Raw genomic sequence first — 23,891 nt, 5'->3', positions numbered from 1 at the left:
GAATTCAAGCATAGTTTGGCTTCAGAATCTGTCGCTTTACTACCATATTCTGCGAGCCCTAGTGTATTGTGGCCCTAGTGTACGTGTGTAGTCTATGTATGCAGAGAACAAAGAATCTTTAATTCATTCTGCTACCTTGGGTCAAATCATAAAATATACACTTACACAGAATTCACAGGATGGCGGAATTTGCAAATGAATTTTCGAACCCCCGAGTGTCCCTACATCCAAAGGCCTTAATATTAAATTCGATTTTATAGCACTACAAGACGCTCTGAAATAAGGCATTTACTGAAGGATACATTTTATGCTTGAAGTAGAATACTAATCTATACATCTAGAAATTATTTTCCTCAGACTTTATCATTTTCTTCATTTCTATTCCCTTCTGTAACTTCAGCCTCAGTTGTCCTCTCTTGGCTTTTTCTTTATAGTCTCTGTGTACCCCTTTTAAGTCTTAAAGGGTCACCTAAGAGTGACTAGGACCTTTCTCAATTCCCCGCTCAACATGTCTAAGACAGAATTATACCTCTGCCATACCTACACAATGGAATGGCAGCAACATGACACAATTTATATGTGTCTTACTAAAGACTTTTTCCTTGTAACGAATTTTGCTGAAAAGTCTGTACCTTTTTACCTCTCATAGGTTTTGACTAGCTTTTCTGAAATTGCCATATGGCTACACAATGCTGGTACAGAGCTTGAGGATTTATTAGGTACCAATCCTGATCTCAGTTTCAGGTAATCAGGAAACAGAGCAGTTATAGTTCAGCTATTATGAGGTAGGAACGAAGCAATGGAAAGGTGGTCAGCAGTTTTCAGACACGAGAGCGGAGGAATGAAAGATACAGAGCATTAACAATGACCTACATTTCAGAGGAGACCACTTATAAGAACACCATCACCTCATCCCGCCGAAGAGCTAGTCGGCGCGCACAAAGTACATCTGCCCCAGCACTTCCTCCCCCCTTACAAGAGCAAATTTATTCACACAGTCTGGATCATCAACAATGATTCATTTCTCCAGAGAAGCAATGGCTGAATGTGATAATAAGCGGTGGGTGAAAAATTTGGCAAGAACTATGGTAATTGCAGTATTCATAACAGAAGACGGTTCCCATTGCTTCCTGTTTAAATGAAACTGTACTGGAAGGAACTCTCTATTCCTGATTCATCACAAAAGCTTTGGCTCCTTGTGAAATTTTCTGCCACTTTTTTTTTTTTCCATTTCTAAAACATGACCAAAACTTTGTTATATCTTATTATGAAAATCTTTAGAATTACTTGTAGATATCTCCAGTGATCATTAATTCATCGCGAACACAAAGAGTATTATCGTTAAGACTTATTTTCGCTATAACTAATTTTATCACTTTGGCTGATTGAAAATGAAATTGCATTATGGCATATATATCTACATGCTGATTTATTTTTCTGACTGCAAGTTATTCAGTATATTCATGAAATCTCATTTATTTTTTCATTTTCTTTCCAATTATCCATAAGTGAACTGTCATTTTGTAATATCAGAAATCTATTTAGTATTTGATCACCGTGAGAAATATATACCACATATGTATATATACATATAGTGACTAAAGCGGCCAATGTTTTTTAATTAATGTTTTCTTATGAGTACATTTCTATTCTTTTTTATCAGTACATTTCTGTTCTTTTCTACTTTAAATAGTAAAGAGTCTGTTATGATTTCTCCAGCCTTCATACAATGCTGTCCTTCATTTCCGATCCATATTTGTTGGTTCCATGACTCAATCCCAGAAGGAAAGAGCTTAGCTAAAACATCAGTTGGTAACTTGCCCAGTTTCAGTGTCATATATAAGCCAAGTATTGATCTACATGGAATGGCCTATATAACCAGTCCTTAGAGAATTCCATGGCTGACATAGAATTAAAGCATTAACCCTTCCAATTTTATCATCATTGGAAAATATTCTGGAACAAAGAAACAATTCCATATTAAGTTGGATTTGGTTTCCTAAAAAGTTTCCCATGCTCACAGGGCACTAACACTTGCTAAACACTAGCTGTGAGTTGGACACTGGGCAAAGTACTGTATAGGCACTTAATTCTTACTACAACTCTTGAAGAAAGAATAATCATTACTCACATTTGACATATGGAGAAACTGGAGAATAGAAAGTGTTAAGTAGCTTGCCCAAGGTTAAGACACTAGTACATGGTAAGTTCAATGTAAAACCCATGTAGTTCCTTTTTCTCTAAACCTCTAAACTTGATTCGTAATGAAATTAATGTCCAATTGCCTTTGCTATAAAAGTGTTAAGAATAATTGTACTTCCTACTAGGGTAACAGCAGTTAGACTTGGGTGACAGACTAATATTATTGTCTAAGCCCAACCCCATTTCAGATAGACATTTTCTCACTTGTCAGCTTTCACTCTAGGGACTACCAAAGGTAATTACTTTTTCCCCCTAGTTTCCCCTGTACCAAGGAGGAGCCACACAACACCTTTTTCCCCCCAATGATGTATAATTAGAAGTTACTATGGGCTGCTGGGGAAAGCTTGCTTTTTCTGATAAAAAGGAAAAAGAGGTAGGACTCCAAGAATAGTGGAGTGAGAAGCTCAGCAAATTCTGCCTCAAAAAGTAATGATAAAAATGTGACAATTGTCAAAAACAACAATTCAGTTCTCTGAAAATCAACCAAAGGCGTACAACAAATTGGAAGCTTTAATTCAAGAAAAACTACTGAACTTCATATAAAAACAGTTGTACTCTGTGGTGTTTTAGCCTGCTAAAACTAAAACTGCTCTTATACCACCCTCAACCCTAGTTGCATCAGCTCAGTAGTTGAAGAGAATTGTGAAAACGCTTTTGCTGCCAGAGGGTGCTGTTTGATTTGGAGCAAAGTATATCCCCAGGGGTGTTGTTGAAACAATCTTGCTGGTGAGATTCATGAAGGACCAACATCACAACCATTCAGAAGTTTTGATATTGGTTGCATCAAGCAAAAGACCATCACACTAGCCAGAAATGTAATAGTATATCCAGACAGTAAATATAAGGCAAACATACCGAGTCTTGGGGCACCTGGTGGCTCAGTCTGTTAAGTGTCTGACTCTTGATATCAGCTCAGGTCTTGATCTCACCATCATGAGTTTGAGCCCCACACTGGGCATGGAACCTACTTAAAACAGAAAACAAACATATTGAGTCCTGATATGCATTCATATATGTTTGTGGTCTGGAAGGCTGTGCATACACCCAGGAATGTGTACATGCCCATGAGACACCAGAGAGGTCCCTATTTATCTACGACTGAATATAAGGCCTAATGCAGAGAGGAGACAGGAGCCAGCCTAGCAAAAAGTAAAAGCTAGGCACACTCCTAAACTGCCTGAACTTTGAATGCATACCCTGATTCACACCCAAATCCACCAGCAAGAGATTGGTCAAATACATTTTGAGTCAATAAACCTATCATTGTCTGATCACTGGGCTATTAGGAGTCATCTCTAGGATGTCAGGCTTGGAAATAAAAACCTTAGCAGAGACATCAGTAGCCACATACTGAGGAAGAAAGAGACTCTTCACAGTTAGTCAGTGCAAGGCACCAAACAAGACAAATTAAAAAAAGAAAAAGGAAAGAAAACCCATAACAACCACCCCTGAGAAGAAGGGGAATTCAGAATCTAGATTCACTACAAGGTAGTTTCCAAATCTGCAAAAATGTGAGACCCATAAAGAAATAGGGAAGTGTGATACATGCAGGGGGGGCGGGGGGGTGTCAATAGAAATGGTCTCTGAGGAGGCCTGGATGTTGAACTTGGAAGACTCTAAAGCAAATGTTATAAATATGTTCCAAAGAACTAAAGAAAACCTTATGATAATGGCACAAATAGAAAATGTCAGTAGAGATAGAAATTATAAGAACCAGTTGCAAAATCTAAATGAAAAGTGCAAAAACCAAAATTAAAAAAAAAAAAATCACTACCGAGGTCAGGAGTGTAGGTGAGCTGGAAGAAGAAATATAGACCAATAGAAATTATCTAATCTTAAAAACAAATTTTAAAAAAAAGCCTCCAAAACCTGTGCAACACCATCAAACACACCAATATGTGAAAAATGGCATATGAGGAACAGTGTGACAGAAAGGGCCAGAAAGAATATTTGAAGAAATAATGTCCAAAAATTCCCCATGTTTAATGAAAACCATTAACTTATGAACCCAAGAGGCACAACAAACTCCAGGTTGGAGAAATTTTAAAAGATCCATACTTACACACATGAAATCAAACTGTTCAAAGTCAAAAACAGAGAAAAACCTTAAAAGCAGCGAGAGGAAAATGATTTGATCACATAGAGAGGAACCATAATAAGACTAACAGCATCTGACATCTCATTAGAAAGCAAAACGAAACAAAAAAGCATGGATCAGAAGGTACTGTGATGAAATATTCAAAGAGCTCAAAGAAAAACAAAACTGTCAACTAAGAATTTCATATCCAGCAAGACTGTTCTTTAAAAATGAAACTGAAGTAAAGTTATCCTGAGATATACAAAGGCTGAGATAATTCCTTGCTAGCAGACCTGCCTTATAAAAACTAAAGGAATCCCTTCAGGCTGAAAGAAAATGACATCAGATAATAACATGAATTCACACAAAGAAATAAAAACACTGGTAATGATAACTATGTGGTTAATATAAAAGTCAGTCTATATTTACATTTTCTTAAATTATTTTTTAATCATCTAGGATAATATTTACAAACAGGCTTTGGGGCTCATAAATATAAAAACATCATATATATGATGATGTTATCATAAACAGGAGAGCATATGTAGCTATGTTAAAGTTTCTGTATTTTACTGGAATTCAAGTATTAATCCAAAGCAGAATGTAATAGGATTCATATTGTGACTCCTACAGAAACCACTAATAACTGAATAGAATACAACAAAAGAGAAATTTAAGTGGTACACTATAAAATTTCTATTTAACACATAACAGGACAATAACCAGAACAAAATGAAGCTATGAAACATACAGAAGACAGATAGCAAAATGACAGATGTAACCGTACCAATGATTACAATGAATGTGAATGAATACAACATCCCACAAAACACAGAGCTTGTCAGATTGGATAAAATATAATAAGGAATTATATGCTGTCTACAAGAGATACTCTACAGACTCAATGACATGAATAGGTTGAAAGAAAAAAGGCAGACCATACAAACAGCTATAGGAGATCTGAAGCGGCTACACTGGTATCAGAATAATTTATAGACAAAATTGTTTCTAGAGATAAAATGAGACATTGTATAATTGCAGGAATAGAATTATAAACATGTACATGTCCAACAACGTAATTCTAAAATAAGCAAAAACTGACAAAATTTGAGAGAAACAGACAACAGTAACAGAGATTTCAATACTCATTCTCAATTGATAGAACACCTCGAGAGAAAAATCAAAGATATAGAAGACTTCAACAATTTTATCAACCAGTAGGACGGGTTATCTATTGCACACTTCACCCACCAATAAAATACCTCAAGCATAAATAAACATCTTCCAAGGCAAACACTATGTTAGACATAAAATAAGTCCATATATTTTTTTTAAAACAAGTGCATTTTTAAAACAAGTGCATATTAAGGGATTAAATTCATACAAACTATATTCTTCAACTATAATGTAAACATATTAGGTATTAACAGCAGGAAAAAAATGGGATATTCACAAATATTAAGAAAGAACCCATGGACCAATGAAAACAATAAATGAGAGTTTTTCAAACTGAGTGAAAATGAAAGCAACCTATCAATTATGATATGCTACTAAAGCACTGTTTAGGAAAACTTAATGTCTTTAAAGGACTATAGAAGAAAAAAATGAATAAATAACCTGCTATGGTGAAAACCCTGTTTGTCCCTTCCTCAGAACTTTAAACACAGGATTAGTGTATGACCCAGCAATTCCATTCCTAGATGTATACCCAAGAGAACTGAAAATATATGTTCACATAAAAATTTTAACATGAATGCTCATGGCAGCATTATTCACAACAGCTAATGATAGAAACTATTCAAATGTCCACCACAAAATGAGACCTATCTCTACATGGAACATTAAGGCATAAAAGTCAAGTACAGATACATGCTACAATATGGATAAACCTTGAAAGCATTATGCTAAGTGAAAAAAGCCAGGCACATATTGTATATTCCATTTATATAAAATGTGTAGAATAGGAAAATTCTTAGACGTATACAGATTAATGATTTTCCAGGAAATCGTATAGAAGAGAAAAATTGGGACTGACTGCTAATAGATTTGGTGCTTCATTTTAGGGTGATGGATTTATTCTCAAATTAGATAGTGCTGATGGTTCCATATTATAGTAAAAAATGTTAAAACCCACCGAATCATGCACCTTAAATTTGTTTTGTTACATGATTATAACCCAGGAAAAAAATCCTGTAATCTAAGAGTCTACCTCAAAAATCTAGAAGACAAAAACTAAGCCTAAAGCAACAGAAATATATAATAAATACTTGTGGAAATCAACAAAATACAAAGCAGAAAAACAATTGAAAAAGTCAACTATACCGAGAATTTTTAAATGATAAAAAAAAAAAAATCCGACAAATCTTTTGCTAGACAAACTAAAGGGGAAAAAAGATAAAAATTATCAAAATTAGAAGTGAAAGGAATCATTTTACAACTGAGAGAAATTAAGAGAATTGTAAGGAATGTTATAAACAACTTTGTCAAAAAATTAACCAACTGAGCCACCTGGTACCCCAAAGTTGTCTAAGTGTCGGCCTTTGGTTCAGGTCATGATCCCAGGATTCTGGGATGAAGGCCGCCAACAGGTCTGGCAGGTCCCCCTGCTCACTCACTCTCTAATAAATAAAACCTTTGAAAAAAAATAGACAACTTCAATGAACTAGATATTATCTTACACTGACTCAGGCTAAAGAAGCCTGAATAGACTTTTAATAAATAATATAATGAATAAATAAGACTGCATTATTAATTTCAAATCTCACAAAGAAAACCTCAAGGCCAAATGGCTTCCCCAGAATTCTAACACTTAAAAGAGAAATACTACCAATCCTTCATATGAACTCTTCCTAAAAAATAGAGGAGGAAACACTTTCTAACTCATTCTATGAATTCAGTATTACCCTGATACCAAAAGCCAAAGAATTCATGAGAAAATTAGAGATCAATATTCTTCATGAATATGGACATCAAAATATATTCAACAAAACATAGCAACATCTAAATTCAGCAACATATAAAAAGTGTTATACATTAAGTGGGATTTATCTCTAGGATGCAAGGTTGGTTTAACATCTGAAAATTAATTTAATACGCCATACTAATAAAAGACCAAAACATCCAATCATTTCAATAGATGAAGAAAAAGCATTAAAAATATATATATAACACTCATTCACGATTTAAATTCTCAAACTAAGAATAAAAGGAATATCAACTTGAGAACATCATGAAAAACCTACATCTAAAATATTTAATGGTGAAAGTAGAAATGGAATATAGACAAATAACCAAAGGAGTTCAAAAACATAAAATACCAATACCAAAACCAGGCAAGAACAGCGAAGGCAGGAGAGCCAAGATTAAATATTTGGAGCAAAGGATTACAGCCTCATTAATCTTTTAGCCTGGTGGGTCCTTATTTGTGCATATCCCAGTTTCTAGCTTTACTAATATTTAGCATTACTAATTATGAATTTTGTGTATAAACATGATTCTATTGATGACTTGCATTAGGCCATATACTTTGGTAGGTTTTGCTTGTTAATAATATTTAACTGAATTTTCTACAGTGTCTTGCTAGTTCCTAATAAAATGAATAAACACTGATGAAACATTTCGCCAGGATAGCTGTGTGAAATATAACTATAAAACCAAAGCATTCCAATTAGCATGTGTGGAAACGAGATCTATAATGTTAGCAAAAAACTTGATTCACTCTGTCATCTTAGGTGAAGATAACTCTGGTTTTGAGTCAGGAGTTTTTTTTTACATCTATGTTATAAAGAGCTATCCACAAATATACCTCAAATATAATCTCAAATGCTTAACATTATGACCAATGTAAAAACTGATTTGCCTTAAAATTATGTTTAGATAAAAGAGCAATCGTTGTTTAAATATTCAATGATATATTAAATTTCAGAGGCACCTGGAATCTACTAAGGTAATATTGAAATAAACAGATGATTTTTAAATAGGTTAAACGAAGAGACATATGTACAAATACACTCTAAAATTCCCCATTCAAATTTCAAGTCAGAACTTTAAAAACACCAGATTTTAAAATGCAGTCATGTTTACTATACACTGACTATAAATCAGCTTTTATATTCATTTTGCACAATGGTATATCATATTAATTTTATTGCTTTATTATTTGCACAAAGAGATTAGAGTTACTAAAGGAAACATAACTTGGAAATTTTTGACTTAATACATTTAGAAAGTTTGCCCTTAATGTTCTATTAATATAAGATTTTGCAGTTACTTCCCAAAGTAAAAAGTAAATAAAGTAAAAAAAAAAAAAAAAAAAGTCCTGCAAAAAATTTTAAACTCCTAATTCACTTATAATGGGTTTTCTGAGTGTGATTTGAAATTCAGCAAAATTTTAAATGCCTAATTATGTATCCTTTTATGAATTTGTTCTCATTATAATAAATGCAGCTGTTATACTTTTCCCTTCCCCAGAATTTGTCACCTGAAATAAAAATAAAATACTATTTTCCCCCCCCCCTTTTTTTTTTTTTTTTAGAACTATATCTGTTGTTTCTTCAAAGCATTTAATCACTTCACGCATTATATTAGGTTCCTTCTAAAGTGTAGAATTCAACACTGATACTTCCTACAATACATAGTAAAGTGTTTCAAGTACATGATGAATCATATTTTTAGACTCAAACAAGTAATTTGCTATATTCTTCCATCAAACCCTGTGTTCTTAACTAATCTGACAAATTCTTGCAACTTTTTCCTCAATCCCCTGATCTCCAAGAAGGATGGGATCCCATTTAATCAGTACTCAGAACACGGTCTTGTTTACTACCACATAGTATATATTTTGAATGTGTTAACCCTGTGTGTAAACGTTCCATTATTTTCCCCAAACCGAAAGAACAATGAATAATTTTTGTTTCATGAGGTCATAAAGCCAATAAAACTCCAATCAAAATCTAAACCCTTTTTATGTCCTGTGAAACTTGTCAAATTAAAAAAAAAAAACCCGGGCACCTGGGTGGTGCAGTCATTAAGTGTCTGCCTTCAGCTCAGGGCATGATCCCGGCGTTCTGGGATCGAACCCCACATCGGACTCCTCCGCTGGGAGCCTGCTTCTTCCTCCCCCACTCCCCCTGCTTGTGTTCCCTCTTTCGCTGGCTGTCTCTCTCTCTAATAAATAAATAAAATCTTAAAAAAAAAAAAAACCCACAAATGCAAAAGGTCAAGAATAGACAAAACATTACTGGAGAACAAGGTGAGAAGGCTATTATACTCATTATGGAAACTTATAAAGTTCTAGTAATTAAGACAGTGTGATAGTGCTGCAAAGATTGAATAGAAAACAGATAATCTGTAAGGTTCACAGATAGAGACTTGTTTTATTGCAAAGGTAGGTGATGGCACACATTAGTATTCATTAAATTTTTCTGGCCTTCCCTGCAGAAGGTAATATGTACACATAGTTGCTGAACTGTTGGACACATACCAGCTTGGTCAATGAAATATGAGAAGTTAGTACCACTTCAGGACAAAAGATTTAAGAACCAGTATATGCTTCCCTCTTCCTCTCCTGCTACCAAGACCCCTCATGTTCCAGATAGATGTTTTGTAGCATAAAGCCAGGCACCAGCCATGACAAGCAAGGAGTATAAACAAGAAATGAACTTTGAGGTTTAAAGCTTCAAAGACTTGGGAATTATTGGTTTCTATGGTAAAACGTAGCCTTTCTAAATAAAAGCTTGCACTGTAGAGTAGTTAGACAATATCTGTAGTCTTTTCAGTTAACTGTGCTGGGGTAAAAATAGCTCCATATGGATAAGAATTTTTAGAAGCTCTTTACTACCTCATATCATGCACAAAAATTAGTTCTAAGTGAGTTGCAGGTCTACAGCAAAAGTAGCAGGTGATGTAGGAAGATACAATTATGACGCTAGGATAGCAAAAGCATTATTTCTAAACAAAACACAAAAAGCATTATCTTTATAGACCAATAAATTGAATTACATAAAAGTTAAAACATATCTTCATCAAAATACACCATTCATTGCCCCCGAGTAAAAGAAAAAGAGGATATTTACAATCTATATAACCAGTAAAGAGCTTATAGACCAAATACAACACTTTTTTTTTAAATGGACAAAATTCTTGAATAGCCACTTCACCAAGAATTACCCCAGTTGTTAGACAAATTAATACCAAATTATTACACTGCTACAGACCACCAAAGAGACAAAAATAAAAACAGCAGACCATACCAAGTGTTCAAAAAGAAATGAAGTAACTAAAAACTCTCGTAACCTTCATGAGGGTATAAATAGAACAACTACTTTGGAAAAGAGCTTGGCAACATGGACTAAAGTTAGAGGTGCACAAATTCTATCACCCAGAAATTCCACCTCTAAGGTATACTCTAAGAATATGTACCTTTACTGGACCTGGAGATCCCCGCCAAGATCCTGTAAGAGAGAAGCCGTTGCCAGAAGCATCCACTGAAGTCTGCAGCCTCCGCTCTCAGCTCCGGTATTATATGCTTCAGCTGCAGCCAGCTCAGCGCCCAAGGTCATGCCCTTCCTGGGCCAGCAGCTCATATCCACTCCTGGTTATGGAGCGAGGCAGGCTTTGAAGGCCTGGCCCTTTTGGCCTGATGTACTCACTGCAGACCTCCCTTCCAGGTTTGCCAAGATACTACAAGGCCTATATCTCAGTTCAGCTTCTTTCTCTCCCCAGTCCTGTCACCACACCTTTCCTTGACCGGGTATTGTTTTCTAAAGAGCATTGCCTACCCTAAGTTCCATCTCAGCAAGTTCTGGAGTGATTGACCTGTCACAGCTGGTATTAACAGCGGTCTGAGAAAGTAGCTGACAGGTGAGGATTTGAGGCTAGCTCATTCACTGGCCAACTAGCAATGGAAATTCCATCAAGAGTGATAGGCAGCCCCTGGTGCACAGGTGTTGATCATATTGTAACGTTCATGGGCAGTAAGTCGGGAGAGTGGGTGGTAAAAGTGAATGCACCTGTATCAGGCTTCGAAGCTGTTTGGAGAAAACAGTAGCTCTTAGGTAGTGACTGGCTATTGCAAAGCACAAAAAGATAGTCAATAGCTGTGGACAAAGAACTGGCAATACAAAGCCAGATGTAAAAGCCCCAGGGCCTTTTGGGTTGTGTACAAAGAAGCTCCCATCAACTCTCTTGGCAGGATTGCAGAAAACCCGAGGCCCAAGCCTAGGACTTAATAGAGTAGCTGAACTTCAGAGAGAATTAAATGCTCAACTAAGTCAGTTATTGGCCTTGGTTTAGAAAACCTTTCCCAGGTCACAGCCATATGGGGAATCCTGATGATCAGCTAGAGGAGGAAAATCTCTGAACTTGGTTCATGGATAGGGTTATAGGCTGAACTGTATCCCCTAAAATTCGTATGTTGAAGTCCTAACCACCCCGCCCCCCCCCCCATCGCAGAAAGTGACTATATTTGGATATAGGGTCTTTAAAGAGGTAATTAAGTTAAAATGATGTCACTAGGGTGGGCCCTCATCTAATATGATCAGTGTCCTTATAAGAAGAGGACATTAAAACACAGGTATAGAGGGCGTGAAGAAACAAAGATGACCAGCCATCCACAAGCAAAGGAGAGAGGCCTTAGAAGAAAACAAACTTGTTGGCACCTTGATCTCAGACTTGTAGCCTCTACACCTGTAAGAAAATAAATTCCTCCCAGTATGTGGTACTTTGGTGTGACAGCCCTAGCAAACAAATAGGTTTTGGTATTAAGAAGTGGAGTTTTGCTGTTAAAAAAAAAAAAATAAAAATAAAAACAAAACTTAAAAATGTGGAGGTAGCTTTGAACTGGGTATTATACAGAGGCTGGAAAAATTGGAGTACATGTTAGGAAAAGTCTAGAATTCCTTAAAGAGATTATTGGAAGAAATATGGATGTTAAAGGTAATTCTGGTAAGAGTTCAGAAAGAGGAGGAGACCTGGAGAGAAAGCTCCTCTCAACTTAGGGTGTCATCATGAAAAGGATGTTGGTAGAAATATAAATGTTAAAGGGGCTCCTGGTGAGATCTCAGAGGGAAATGAGGAACGTGTTATTGGAAACTAGAGAACACTAATACAGACTTGTTGGCCCAGACGGTGGGTGCAAGCTGAACAAGGATGGCACCTCCAGAACAGCTTCACTCAGATGGTCTTGAAAGACAATAGTGAGAGAAAATCGTCCCATTGGGCAGATCTGCAACCAGTGAATCTAGTCATCTACTTTGAGTGTAAAAGTAAGTGGCCCAAGGCCATAATGTACACGGACGTAAGGTCAGTGGAAAATGGTTTGACTGGCTGCTTTAGGGCTTGGAAGAGAAATATCCATCAAGAACAAAATGGATAAAACTGATTGTTAGTGTTGATAATATTTATACCATGAAATATAATATAGCTATGAAAATAAACTTACACGCAACAACATGGATGAATCTCACAAAATTGAGAAGAAGTCAGAGAGTAAAGGATACATGCTGCATAAATTTATATTCGTTTTCTAGGGCTACTAAGACAAAGTACCAAAGATCAGATGGCTTAAATAACAAAAATGTATTGTCTCACAGTTCTGGAGGCTAGAAGTGGGAGATCGAGATGTTGGCAGGGTAACTTTCTTCTGAGAGCTGTAAGGGGGAATCTTTTCCAGGCCTTTCTCCATGGCTTGTAGATGGCTGTCTTCTCCCTGTGTCTCCACGTCCGCTCCTTCTGTCCAAGCTTCCTCTTATAAGGATACCCATCATCTTGGATTAGGGTACATCCTAATAACCTCATTTTAACTTTATTACCTCTGTAAAGACCCTATCTCCACATAACATCACATTCTGAGGTATCAGGGATTAGTACTTCAACATATAAATTTTAGGGGGAATACAATTCAACCCATAACAGATTCAATTTTATAGAATCCAGAAATAGGCAAAACCATAGTGTTCATTAATATATGTATTTGTGATAAAACTACAAAGAAAAGCATACATATTGCAGGGATGGAGTTGAGATCCAGAAAAGACACACAGAGGTTTTAGCAATGCCTTATTTCCTGATCTGATGATCATTACACATGTGTTTACTTAATAATTCAATACTGTATTAGGCACTTTTTTGAATCCACGTTTGATATTGGGAATTGTGTTATATTGTAGGCAAGCAGGCTTCCCAAAACTGAACTTCCCGGTAATATCCACTTACCAACGCAGGCAGACGGAGTGCTGAACTACCACACACAGAACTGAGAACATGTGGATGAGCTGCCCAAGGGATGCACAAGAGAAAGGAGAGAGCAAGGGGCTGGTCTACGCACGTCCTGTCCTCTCCTCTCCATAGTTGGATAAATCACTCTACTTCCACTGGGAGGAGGGGGACAGAGTGAGAAGGAAGGTGGAGAGCGCCCAGAAGCATTAGGTTCATAAAGCTTCATCAGCATAAAAGGAGACATCAAGAGTGGAGAGTAAGCCTCGCCAGTGTACCCAATACTGTTCCTGAAGCTTTTGTTATTTTAAATCATTGATCTTAACCATTAAACCTAAGGACTCCTGGGGTTTGTGACCATTCCACTTAGGAGAATAAATCAGCAGCACATCGAAGACAGTACTGTCCCTACCTTCATGAAGCCATTCTTCCAATGCCATTCCCTTTGAGTGTCCTCTTGTAACCACAGGTGGGCAGTAAAGACTTGAGTCCATTGATTTTGATCTGAAAATGATTACATGGTACATTAAGCACATCAACACCAAAGGCCGATTTGTACCCTAGGGTGAAATGTGTTCTTTCTATTTCTCATGCCCAACCATGTTGTCAAAAATAAGCAGACCAAAGAGTCTGTAATAAGATCAAATGAAAACAATAGGATAATGCAGTAAGTTATCATTATAGAGATAGCCCAATGATAAAAATACCAAATTTGAAGACAAAGTCCTCTGTAATTATCAAATCTCCAGGGCAAAATTCAAGCCTAAAGATTAAATCCCCTTGAAGATAGTTGTTCGAGCTCTAGCCATTGTTTCTATGTTTCAAGAAGGAAAGGAAGTGAAATAGAGCCCCTCCTCCCAACTTTTTTTGTAGAATTCTGGAAGTCTCACACATCACTTTTATTTACAACTCCCTAGCCAGAACTTAGCCATGTAGCTTAATATAGCTGCAAGGGAGGCTGTTACAGGGCTCTATCCTGGGCGGCAATTTGCTAGGATAAAAGTCAGGATTATTTCAGTAAGGGAGAAGGAGATAATGCTATTGGGAAGGAACTAACAGTGTTTGTTAAAGATCTTGTTTGAGATTTCCTCCTTTATATGCAAAATCTCCTATTTTTCATTTGACCTCAGAGCCCCCTGTTGCTAGCATACTAGTGCTAAAAAGAAAGACCTAATGACCATATTTTCTATTGATGAGGTATTTTCAGACTTGTGCCATAGTAGCTGTTTCCACTGCCTCTTGCTATGTTATTTATCAGGCTGAGAAATCTGCTGGTGTAATTTAAGAAACTGTGGTGGGTAAGAGTACATTTGAACTAAGGGCAGGTAACATGAAATCGAGATTAACTTTTTTTTTTTTCTTCAGAGAAAGAGATACTTATTTTGAAAGAGGGAGAAAGCACGTAAGCAGGAGGAGGGGTAAGGGGAGAGGATGAGAAAGACTCTCAAGCCAACTCCCTGCTGAGTGAGGAGCCTGACATGGGGCTCAGTCCCGCAACCCTGAGATCATGGCCTGAGCCGAAATCAAGAGTCAGATGCTTAACTGACTGAGCTATCCAGGAGCCCCAAGATTAACTTCTTTTCAGGACCCTGAAGCTCGCCCCACTCAGAGTCTATCCCCACCTCCCCCTCCGGCAATCAGACCAATAACTGAGGAACTGAGGACAAATCTCGGCACAGCTTTGACTGGGGATTTGCCAGGCCTGGTACAGAGGAAGAGGGGGTAAATGCCAAAGGAGCTGCAGAACCTAGCTGACCGCTACAAGCGTGAGCCAGAAGAGCTGCATGGAGCTGGATGCTCAGGGTGCAAAACCAAGTCAGTGCGGGTGGCGGGAAGTGAAACATCAAACTGGTTAACAGGGTTTATTGACACAGGAGCTCTCTCCCCTCGTAAAAAAAAAAAAAAAAAAAAAAAAAACCCAGACAAGGAGATGGTGCTAACATGCTGTTACGATAATCCGTGGAAGCTTAGAAAAAGCGATGATCTACTTTCATGGAAGGAGGAATGCAGAACTGCCTTCGATGATGGCGAACGGATGGGGCAAATTTTACCATAAGAAGCATGTAGATCTGAAAGATGCAGGGGGTGAACTGCAGTGCACCCACAGTGCTCTGTCCAAATGCCCTCTCAAGGGTCAAGCACCATCGCCCAGCTTCTGGCAGTATCGACTGCTGAGGTCTGCAAGCTATATCCCTCAGTGAGAATTGCTCTCTGCCTGGGGTGAGCGAACTATGGCATATAGTAGCTGCCCGCTTTAGTACCTAAGCTTTCGCTGGAACACAGCTGTGCCATTTGTTTCCATATTGACTCCATATAGCCTTGCACCACATCACTGGTGGGCGGTGTCATGACAGAGAAGTACGGCTCACAAGAGCTCTGCTCTAGGCAAAGAAGAGGTCTTGTCCAAGGCTCGTGCTCCCAAAGAGCGCCCCCAGCTAAGACTGATGACGTAGGGACATATGTACCTGGCCCTCTCCCCTCAGACAGGGACAGCTCTGAAGGCGGTACCAGCTTCAGAGGGGCGGAGGATCCAGCTGCCATTGCTTTGAAAGTCAGTTCTTTTTTCCACCTAATCGTGCCTTCCTCCCTTCCTTACAGGTGTCCCTTCCGGAAGTACTCTCAATAAACCTCCACATGCAACTGTCAGCTTCAGAGTCTATTTCTAGAGAGCTCAGACTAAAAAACACCCCTACAATGGTGTAGTGACACCCATTCTGTAATACAGGTGTTTCCCCTCTCTGTGATTTCATTTATCCTGTTTTCATTTCTCAGCTCAAAATTCCCTTTCCCAACCTGACACACTCCTACTCATCCTTTAAGATCAAGATCCAAAAGTGTTGCATTACCCCTTACACCAAATAAAACTAGTCATTCTATCAGTTGCAATCCGATAGCACTATTGTGGGAATTCCTTTCATTCTTTTCTCTACTTAAAGGTGATAAAATAGTAAAAAGTTAAAAAAAAATTTAAGTAAGAAAATGCAGGGGCGCCTGGGTGGTGCAGTCAAGTTGAGTGTCCGCCTCTTGGTTTCGGCTCAGTCATGATCTCAGGGTGGTGAGATCAAGCCCGGCATTGGGCTCTGCCCTTAGCGCGGAGTCTGCCTGAGACTCTCTCTCCCTCTCCCTCTGCCCCTCTCTCCTGCACTCTTGCTCTCTTTCTAAAATAAAATAAATATATTTTTTAAAAAAGTAAGAAAATGCGCATTTCCCTCACCATCTGCAGGGACTCTGTAGTTGTTTGTGTGCATACCTGCGTGTGATGTGTGACAATCATATGTGAGAAGGGATTCGAAACACCGAAATATTTCTGAATAAGCAGAAAACTTGGTTTAATCATTTAATTAACCAATTAGCGTACATATCTATTAGAAGCTAGGTTTCACTTTCCTCTTACTGTTTCCTTCTCAACATGGTAATGGGTAAATTTATGGTAAAACGTACAAATTTAAAAACCATAATAACAATTTCTATACACCAAGCATTTCCTAGGCATCAGGCAATAACCCATGAGCCTTACACTTATATTAATTCCTATAAGCCTCCCAGCAACCACAAGAACAAGGCCTTATTATTATCTCCATATTATAGATAAAGAACAGAGACTCAAAGAGACTAAGAAACTTGCTGTGGTCACACAGTTCACAGTGGCAGGGCCAAGACTCAAATTAGTAACATTTCAGCCCTTCTTAATTTCTTAACAATCACAGCCTAAAAAAGACTTTGTTTTCTGTACTATTATGGTTTAAGGTGCAGTCATTATTTATAAGAAAAAGTTTTCTTTGATTATTAGATATTCTTCCTTGAAAAAATCTGCAAGTTCTGGGTCATAGATTGCCATCATCATCAGAAGATGACACAGCTGTCTGCTTCCAGGAAGGAAGCAGGAAGAGGAGGCAGAGTGAGAGAAGACAGAGCAAGCATAGAGGGTAAGAGAAGGAAGAAGACCACTGTGGTAGGGTCTATAGACACTCATCACAACTATGCTGTACTTAGGCCTGAATGTATTGAATGTTTTTGTAACAGCCTTGGGACCACATGTGTGGATGTTATCAACTAAGAGTGACACTGACTTGTTGCTGGTGACAGATGAGACTTTCTTCCCTTCCTAGACATGAGGAGTACAACGTAGGTGTTACACACACATGCATGTTTATCAACAATGCACCATGTAGTTTCTTTGCACAGCATAAGCATCTAATAAATGTCTGTCTCCTTTAATTAAATTATGTTTCACACACTTGATTTTCCCCATGTGAAGTTTAGCCTTTAATTTGACAGAATCAATAGGAAAGAGACAAACTAGTAAGATGTCATTATAAACAGTTAATGTGTTTATTGCAGTGGGCTTAATGATGAAAATAGATGAGAGAATTTTTAGACAGTGAGAGAATGTAAAAGAATTTTCACTTTCAATCAGAAGTAAAGAATTTTCACTTTCACTGGGAGGTAATGGGGTATTGTGAAAAGACTCCTGGGGCACCTGGCTGGGTCAGTCAATAGGACATCTCACTCTTGATCGTGGAGTTGTGGGTTCAAGCCCCATGTTTGGCATAGAGCTTACTTTAAAAAAAAAAAAAAAAATGACTCCTAGACTAGTCATCCTTGATCTGCCATGAAGAGTTTGCACAATCTCAGCCAAGCTGTTTTGACTTTCCTCAGCTTTCTCATTTCAGAGAGTTTGTGAGACTCTAATAATTCATGTCAGAACCCAACAAAAAAAATCCTACCATATTGAAACAATACATTTTTTTTTTTGTTATTGATCACGATACTTCATGCAAAGTAGGACTTGCCTAAAAATCTACTGGTTAAAATTAAGTCTACTGGTTAAAATTAAGGGACTTAATTTTACACACATATGTAAGCCCCTACTGATACATAAAAGTATAATAATAAAAATAGATAAAACATCTTAATCGTGTTCTATATATAATATTTAAATAATCCCTACAATGACGCTGTGACATCTCTATTCTTGTTATACCTATTTTACACATGAGGATTATAGAGGTTACATAACTGGTTACAAAGTTTTGTAACTGGTAAGTGCTAGAGAAAGAAATCAGCATAGGTCTACAGGACACCAATATCCCTATCACTTCCATCATGAAATCTTTCTCCTATTTGATACATAATTATCTCTGAGATATTCTCAGGCCAGAAAACATACCCACTATGGCCTCACAATTGCAAAACATGACCCCCCCCAACAATTCAAATTTGTTTTAAAGGCAAATACACACACACACACACACACACACACCCCACATATAGATCCACATGATATTAATGAATGCCACGAGAATAATGCATGCCTGTGCTGAAATCCCTTTGTTCATGGAGCTCTCTCTCTCATTTTCTAATTTCTTTGCTTTACATAATTATCTTCTCTTGGAAAAAATAGATGTAATTTGAAATGTTTTAGTTAGGAAAGTTCCTATTAATTTAAAGAATGTTCTGCTTGCAATATCACAAAGATAATCAGAACTGGTAACCCAAAGGAATAATATTATAACAAGCCACCCTTCCCATCCTAATATCACCATTCCCCAAGCAGCTCCTCCAAAAAAAATCAAAAGTTTTATTCAGATGGCAATATTTATTTTAAATAGAAATAGAAATATATGCTGAACTCTTCAGAAAAGGTCTGATTACCTGTGAACCTTGGAGGCAGCCATCTATACATTAGCATAGATGGTAATTGCCTGCTTTTTGATGATGTGTACGAATTTGACATTCCAGCTACCTGTTTCCATGAGCAAGTATAAAATATTTACCACTCCTGGCATCCGACCAACTAATTACCTTCAAAAATTCAACCAGAGTCTGCATAAAATATAAAATTAAAACTTTTTAAATAGTTCCCTTACATTCTTTAACTTTATATTCTCTTTTAATTGTAAATAGTCCTTGGAGCTTAAAGTCTCTGGATACTGAAAAAGTTATTCAGTGATCCTAGAAAAATAACTAAGGTCATGCCAGCAGTTTTTAAACACACTTTATGTGTTTAATTGAAAATCACATTCCCTTTACCTTCTTCCAGCATATATTGTACTTAACACTCTGAACATTAGCCCTCGGAATAAAGAAATGAATAATATATGAGTTGCTCTTTATTATGATTTTGAAGCCTGATTTAAAATTAATTTTCAAGACTATTATGGAATACCAAATGTCATTTTCACTAGTACCTGTACGCTGCTTCCCAGTTGCAATGTGCTGTTTGCCACAGCCATCTGTTCACATTCTCTCTTCCAACTTGAATGAATATTGACAGAACCTCTTTCTAAAGGAAGAGAATTAGACATTTGAAGCTCTGTTTTCACGCAAAGTTCCCATAAAATTTGCACTCTGTAGCTAGGAATGATACAAAACAATACAACCATAGCAACACGCATAAAGTCATTTGTGCTATGCTCGAGGATGCCAGAAAAGTCTGGTATTGTATTTAAGTAATAGGTCTTATGGCACACATGCTCATAAAGTACGTAGTACCAAGTCTACAGGGATATGGACATGAATGCAGTGCACAACTATGTAATATGTTCTTTAAAAATAATGCTAAAAAAGAGGACTTTCATACGAATGAATGCTAAGTGCCCAAACTAACGTCTTCAGCACATCATAATTATACTCATCAAGCAAGCAGAATTTCTTAATGTTTAAAATAAGCATTTCTTGGCTGGTGGATACAACAGTAAATGTGAAAATTAGGACCTTTACAAGCAGTATTTGACAGCTTCGAACTTATAAAGTTATGTCTATCTAAACAGAATAGATTCATACAGCGAATAGCATTTTGAGGATCTATTCTGTACAGAGCACTATGCTAATTTGGAGAAGGAAGGAAAGAACACACAAAGAAAATAATTGATAAAGTACTTATCCTCAAATCTACTTTATTTCCAATAGGAAGGATATCAAGGCTCACACTTTGTCAGGAGAAAGAGAATAGAAAATCCTAAGAATCTAGTAACAAATTAAATAAACAATACAAGCAGCCCTGAGCTCCACCAATCTCAAAGCAATATGCTTTACACAGAAACTTCCCTTTTGAAAAGAAGTTAGGTAATCTAAGAGAATAACCCATGAATATGTCATCAAGGTTTTTCTATATTCCCACAGTGGATTGAGGGGAGGACTTTGGCAAAATTTACTACGTGAAAATGGCAGGCATGGGACGCGTTCTCTCTCCTTGCTGATAAAGTGTAAATAGTGCCTTGTTCCCTTCCTAGGTAGTTGCTCAATGCTTGGAATACATTCCAGAAATGAGGATGATCTGCCTGTGACATCTTGGCCCCATTGATCACCACGGTTGACAGAGCTCATAGGCATCCCTTTGCTTCTTCATCACTCCATGTGCGTCAAACTAAAGCTGCAATTCTTGATCAATTTCCAGATAAAGGTAAACCATTCTTAAAATAAGAGAAGACGAGTTCTCTTGTGGGAGCCTCCAAATAAATAAACTTTATTTCTAGATCCATTACTCAATTCAATTAATTCGAGGCTGTAGTTTTTATTACCCATGTAACTTACTATATTTTTTTTGTCATATCTGTAAAATCACTGAGTAAGACTGAGTCCTATTTCCAGCCATGTCTGTAACTTTTCCAATCGGCGTGAGCTGCCAAAATTGAATCAATACTACCATGATCCTGAACAATTAATGACAAGTTCAAATATATTCTAATTGGCTGAGCAGCAATTTCATTGACTCTGCTGTACCTATTCCACAATATTAAACCTTTGTTTTAGAGCAAGTCAAGGAACAACATGAATTGCTAAGTCCCTAAAAAAGAGTAGTGTAGGGGAATGCAAGATCAGTGAAGGGCTGAGTTTCTGCCCAGGTGGAGAGCTGGAAAGCAAACACAAGTGCAAAAGATTTAGGAATGATGGCAATTGGATATTATTTTTTGGTAAGAGCAAGCACATAGCTCATTCCTTATGAGCGAGTACAACACACTGTTTTATTAATTGAATATTCCCTGGGATAGATATCAAAGACAAAAAAGATGTGTCACACATACACACACACACACACACACACATATTTAAAGTTACTTGTCCATTACTGAAAAGAGATTACTCTAAAAGGTATCCCAAAGAGCAAAAAGAGACACTAATGTCCTTTTTCCTTTCCCAGACCATCAAGTAATCCAACATAAAGAGCTTGATAGATCAGACAGGGTTTCAGCTGAATGTGTCAGCATGAAATACAAGCACTGAGGCAAAGGAGAATAGATTCTATGTTTTCAAAACCAATGTACATTATATAATCTACCCTGCGGTGGCCATAGGGTGAGACCCTTCAGGTGGGGACAATCAAACAAGCTTTTTGAGTAAACACTTCCATGTAGATTTTTTTTCAGTGCAAACCACATTTCCAAGGAGAGCTTTTATTCAACTCAACAAACTCCTGTTTTTAATCGCTCATTTAAAGCTTTTTTTTTTTTTTAACAATTCATTACAGACTGCAAAAGGCTCTGTACGGCATTTTGAAATGGGCTTTGCGCTAATGTGGTAAGAGATATCTTTTGAAAAAATAAAATAAAATAAAAGCCAGTAGAGCATATGGCGCTTACCACTCAGATTTCTGTTTTTTGTACTAAAATTCACCAGGGAGCACTGGAGTTTCTAAAAAACAAACAAAAATACTTCCATTCTTACAGGAATGCTCTTGTTTCTCCCATATTTTAATTAACTTTAAAAACGTTATCATTGTATCTTTTAGATGCAACTTGATGACTTGGGTAGGAAGGAAGCACGGTTATTTTGAGCCCGCTATTGTGCATTATGCCAAAGCATTTCCCTGTGATATCCTATCAGAGCCTTGCAATAACCTCTCAAGGTAGGTACTATTACCTCCCTTTACAAATGAAAGTGCTGAAAACTTTCTCGACATCTTACAGCTTTGACAAGTCACAGGAAGTATATCAAAACCCCTAACTCAAATTCAAAAATGGCATGCTGTTAGGAGTTAGCTAGACAGTGAGGTAGTCGGGGTCAGGGTCCCCAACAAGAAGGTAGAGTCAGGACAGCTAAGACACAGCAGCACCAACATCCTGTTTTGCAGCTGAGACAGGAGCACACTGACATTCTGTTCTGCAGCCTTTGCAGAAATGACTTCCGCAAAACGTCTTAAAATAAGGCAATTAACCACGAAGCATTTGTCACTATCACCAGCAAGGGGCAGTTAAGACATAAGGCCCCAGATGTCAGCCCAAAAAGACCATCAGCGCATAAACATTTACCTAAAAGGTAGACACATGCATGATCCAGCCCTGATTGGCACGACTCAGCACACCCAGGTTGCTTAAAACAGTTGCACAAAAGAACTTGCAAAACCCCTAGATTTGCAGGCTAAAACCGTAACCCTCTTGGGTCCCCTCCCTCTCCAGGAGCTTTATACTATTGCTCAATAAGCTTTGCTCTGTTGCCCACCACCCTTCCTCAGGTCTACCACTTCATACTTCCAAGCAGCGTGACCAGGAATGCCACGTGACCGTGGGCGCTACAGAAGTAGAAATCCTGTAACAATGCTCAACAAAATGTGCCGGAGAAACCACGGTCAACAGAAGCAATGGTGCCCCGCTTTCATGGACTCGACAGACTGCTGGTACACTGAAGAGCAAGGGTGCTGGCATCTCCCCGAAGGATCCTACCTGCTAAGTGCATTAGAGCCTCTCGGAAAGCCCCCTTGCTATCCTGCCACAGAAGCACTGTAGGAGTTCAAAGAGGCTAGACCCACAGGAAGATGCAGAGACTTTATAGCTTCTGTTTTAAATTGCTGCCGTGAAACAGGTACAAAAGTGGCTCATTATAAAAGTTGGATCTACAGGGGCACCTGGGTGGCAGTTAAGCGTCTGCCTTTGGCTCAGGTCCTGATCTCAGGGTCCTGGGATCAAGGCCAGCATCCGGCTCCCCGCTCAGCAGGGAGCCTGCTTCTCCCTCTCCTCCCGGCTCCTGCTCTCTTGCTATCTCTTCTCTCTCTCAAATAAATAGATAAAATTAAAAAATTAAAAAATTAAAGCTGGATCTACAGTTGTTTTCTGGTAGATGGAATAAGTTAAGTTTACCTGTCCAGGTAGTTTAAGCCTTCTCCACTTACATTTGGAGAAGACACTTAAGATGTGTATGTCTTTTTTTTTTTTTTTAACTTAGTTCCATGCCCAGTGTGGGGCTTGAACTCTCGACCCTGAGATTAAGGGTCACATGCTCTACCCACTGAGTCAGCGAGGCGCCCCAAGTTGTGTGTCATGTAACAGCGGAAAAACCAAATTCTAATTTTGCACCAGCTTACTTTTGACATTAAAATTCATTTTTAAATAAATTCACTTAAATCTTAGCCAGCTTGACCACACATAAAATTCCTTTTCCACAAACCTTCTACAACTTTACA

At 37.7% G+C, this 23,891-nt stretch overlaps 1 long non-coding RNA gene across 2 annotated transcripts; it reads right to left on the bottom strand.

The window, feature by feature from the left end:
• Positions 1-1,251: 1,251 nt before the first annotated feature.
• LOC121102070 lies at positions 1,252-23,400 on the bottom strand. Of its 2 annotated transcripts, none has more exons than XR_005834126.1 (4): positions 23,155-23,400; positions 19,684-19,778; positions 13,905-13,996; positions 1,252-3,169 (listed from the first exon to the last, which is right to left on the bottom strand). It is a non-coding gene; the product is annotated as an uncharacterized LOC121102070 (long non-coding RNA). The 2 variants fall into 2 exon arrangements; XR_005834127.1 differs by having other exon boundaries at positions 1,252-3,166.
• Positions 23,401-23,891: the final 491 nt, after the last annotated feature.

The sequence above is a fragment of the Ursus maritimus genome, unplaced genomic scaffold (assembly GCF_017311325.1).
Source record: "Ursus maritimus isolate PB19 unplaced genomic scaffold, ASM1731132v1 scaffold_12, whole genome shotgun sequence".
Lineage (NCBI taxonomy): Eukaryota > Metazoa > Chordata > Mammalia > Carnivora > Ursidae > Ursus > Ursus maritimus.
The sequence above is the reverse complement of the archived record's forward strand: the minus strand, read 5'-3'. Positions and strand labels throughout refer to the sequence as shown.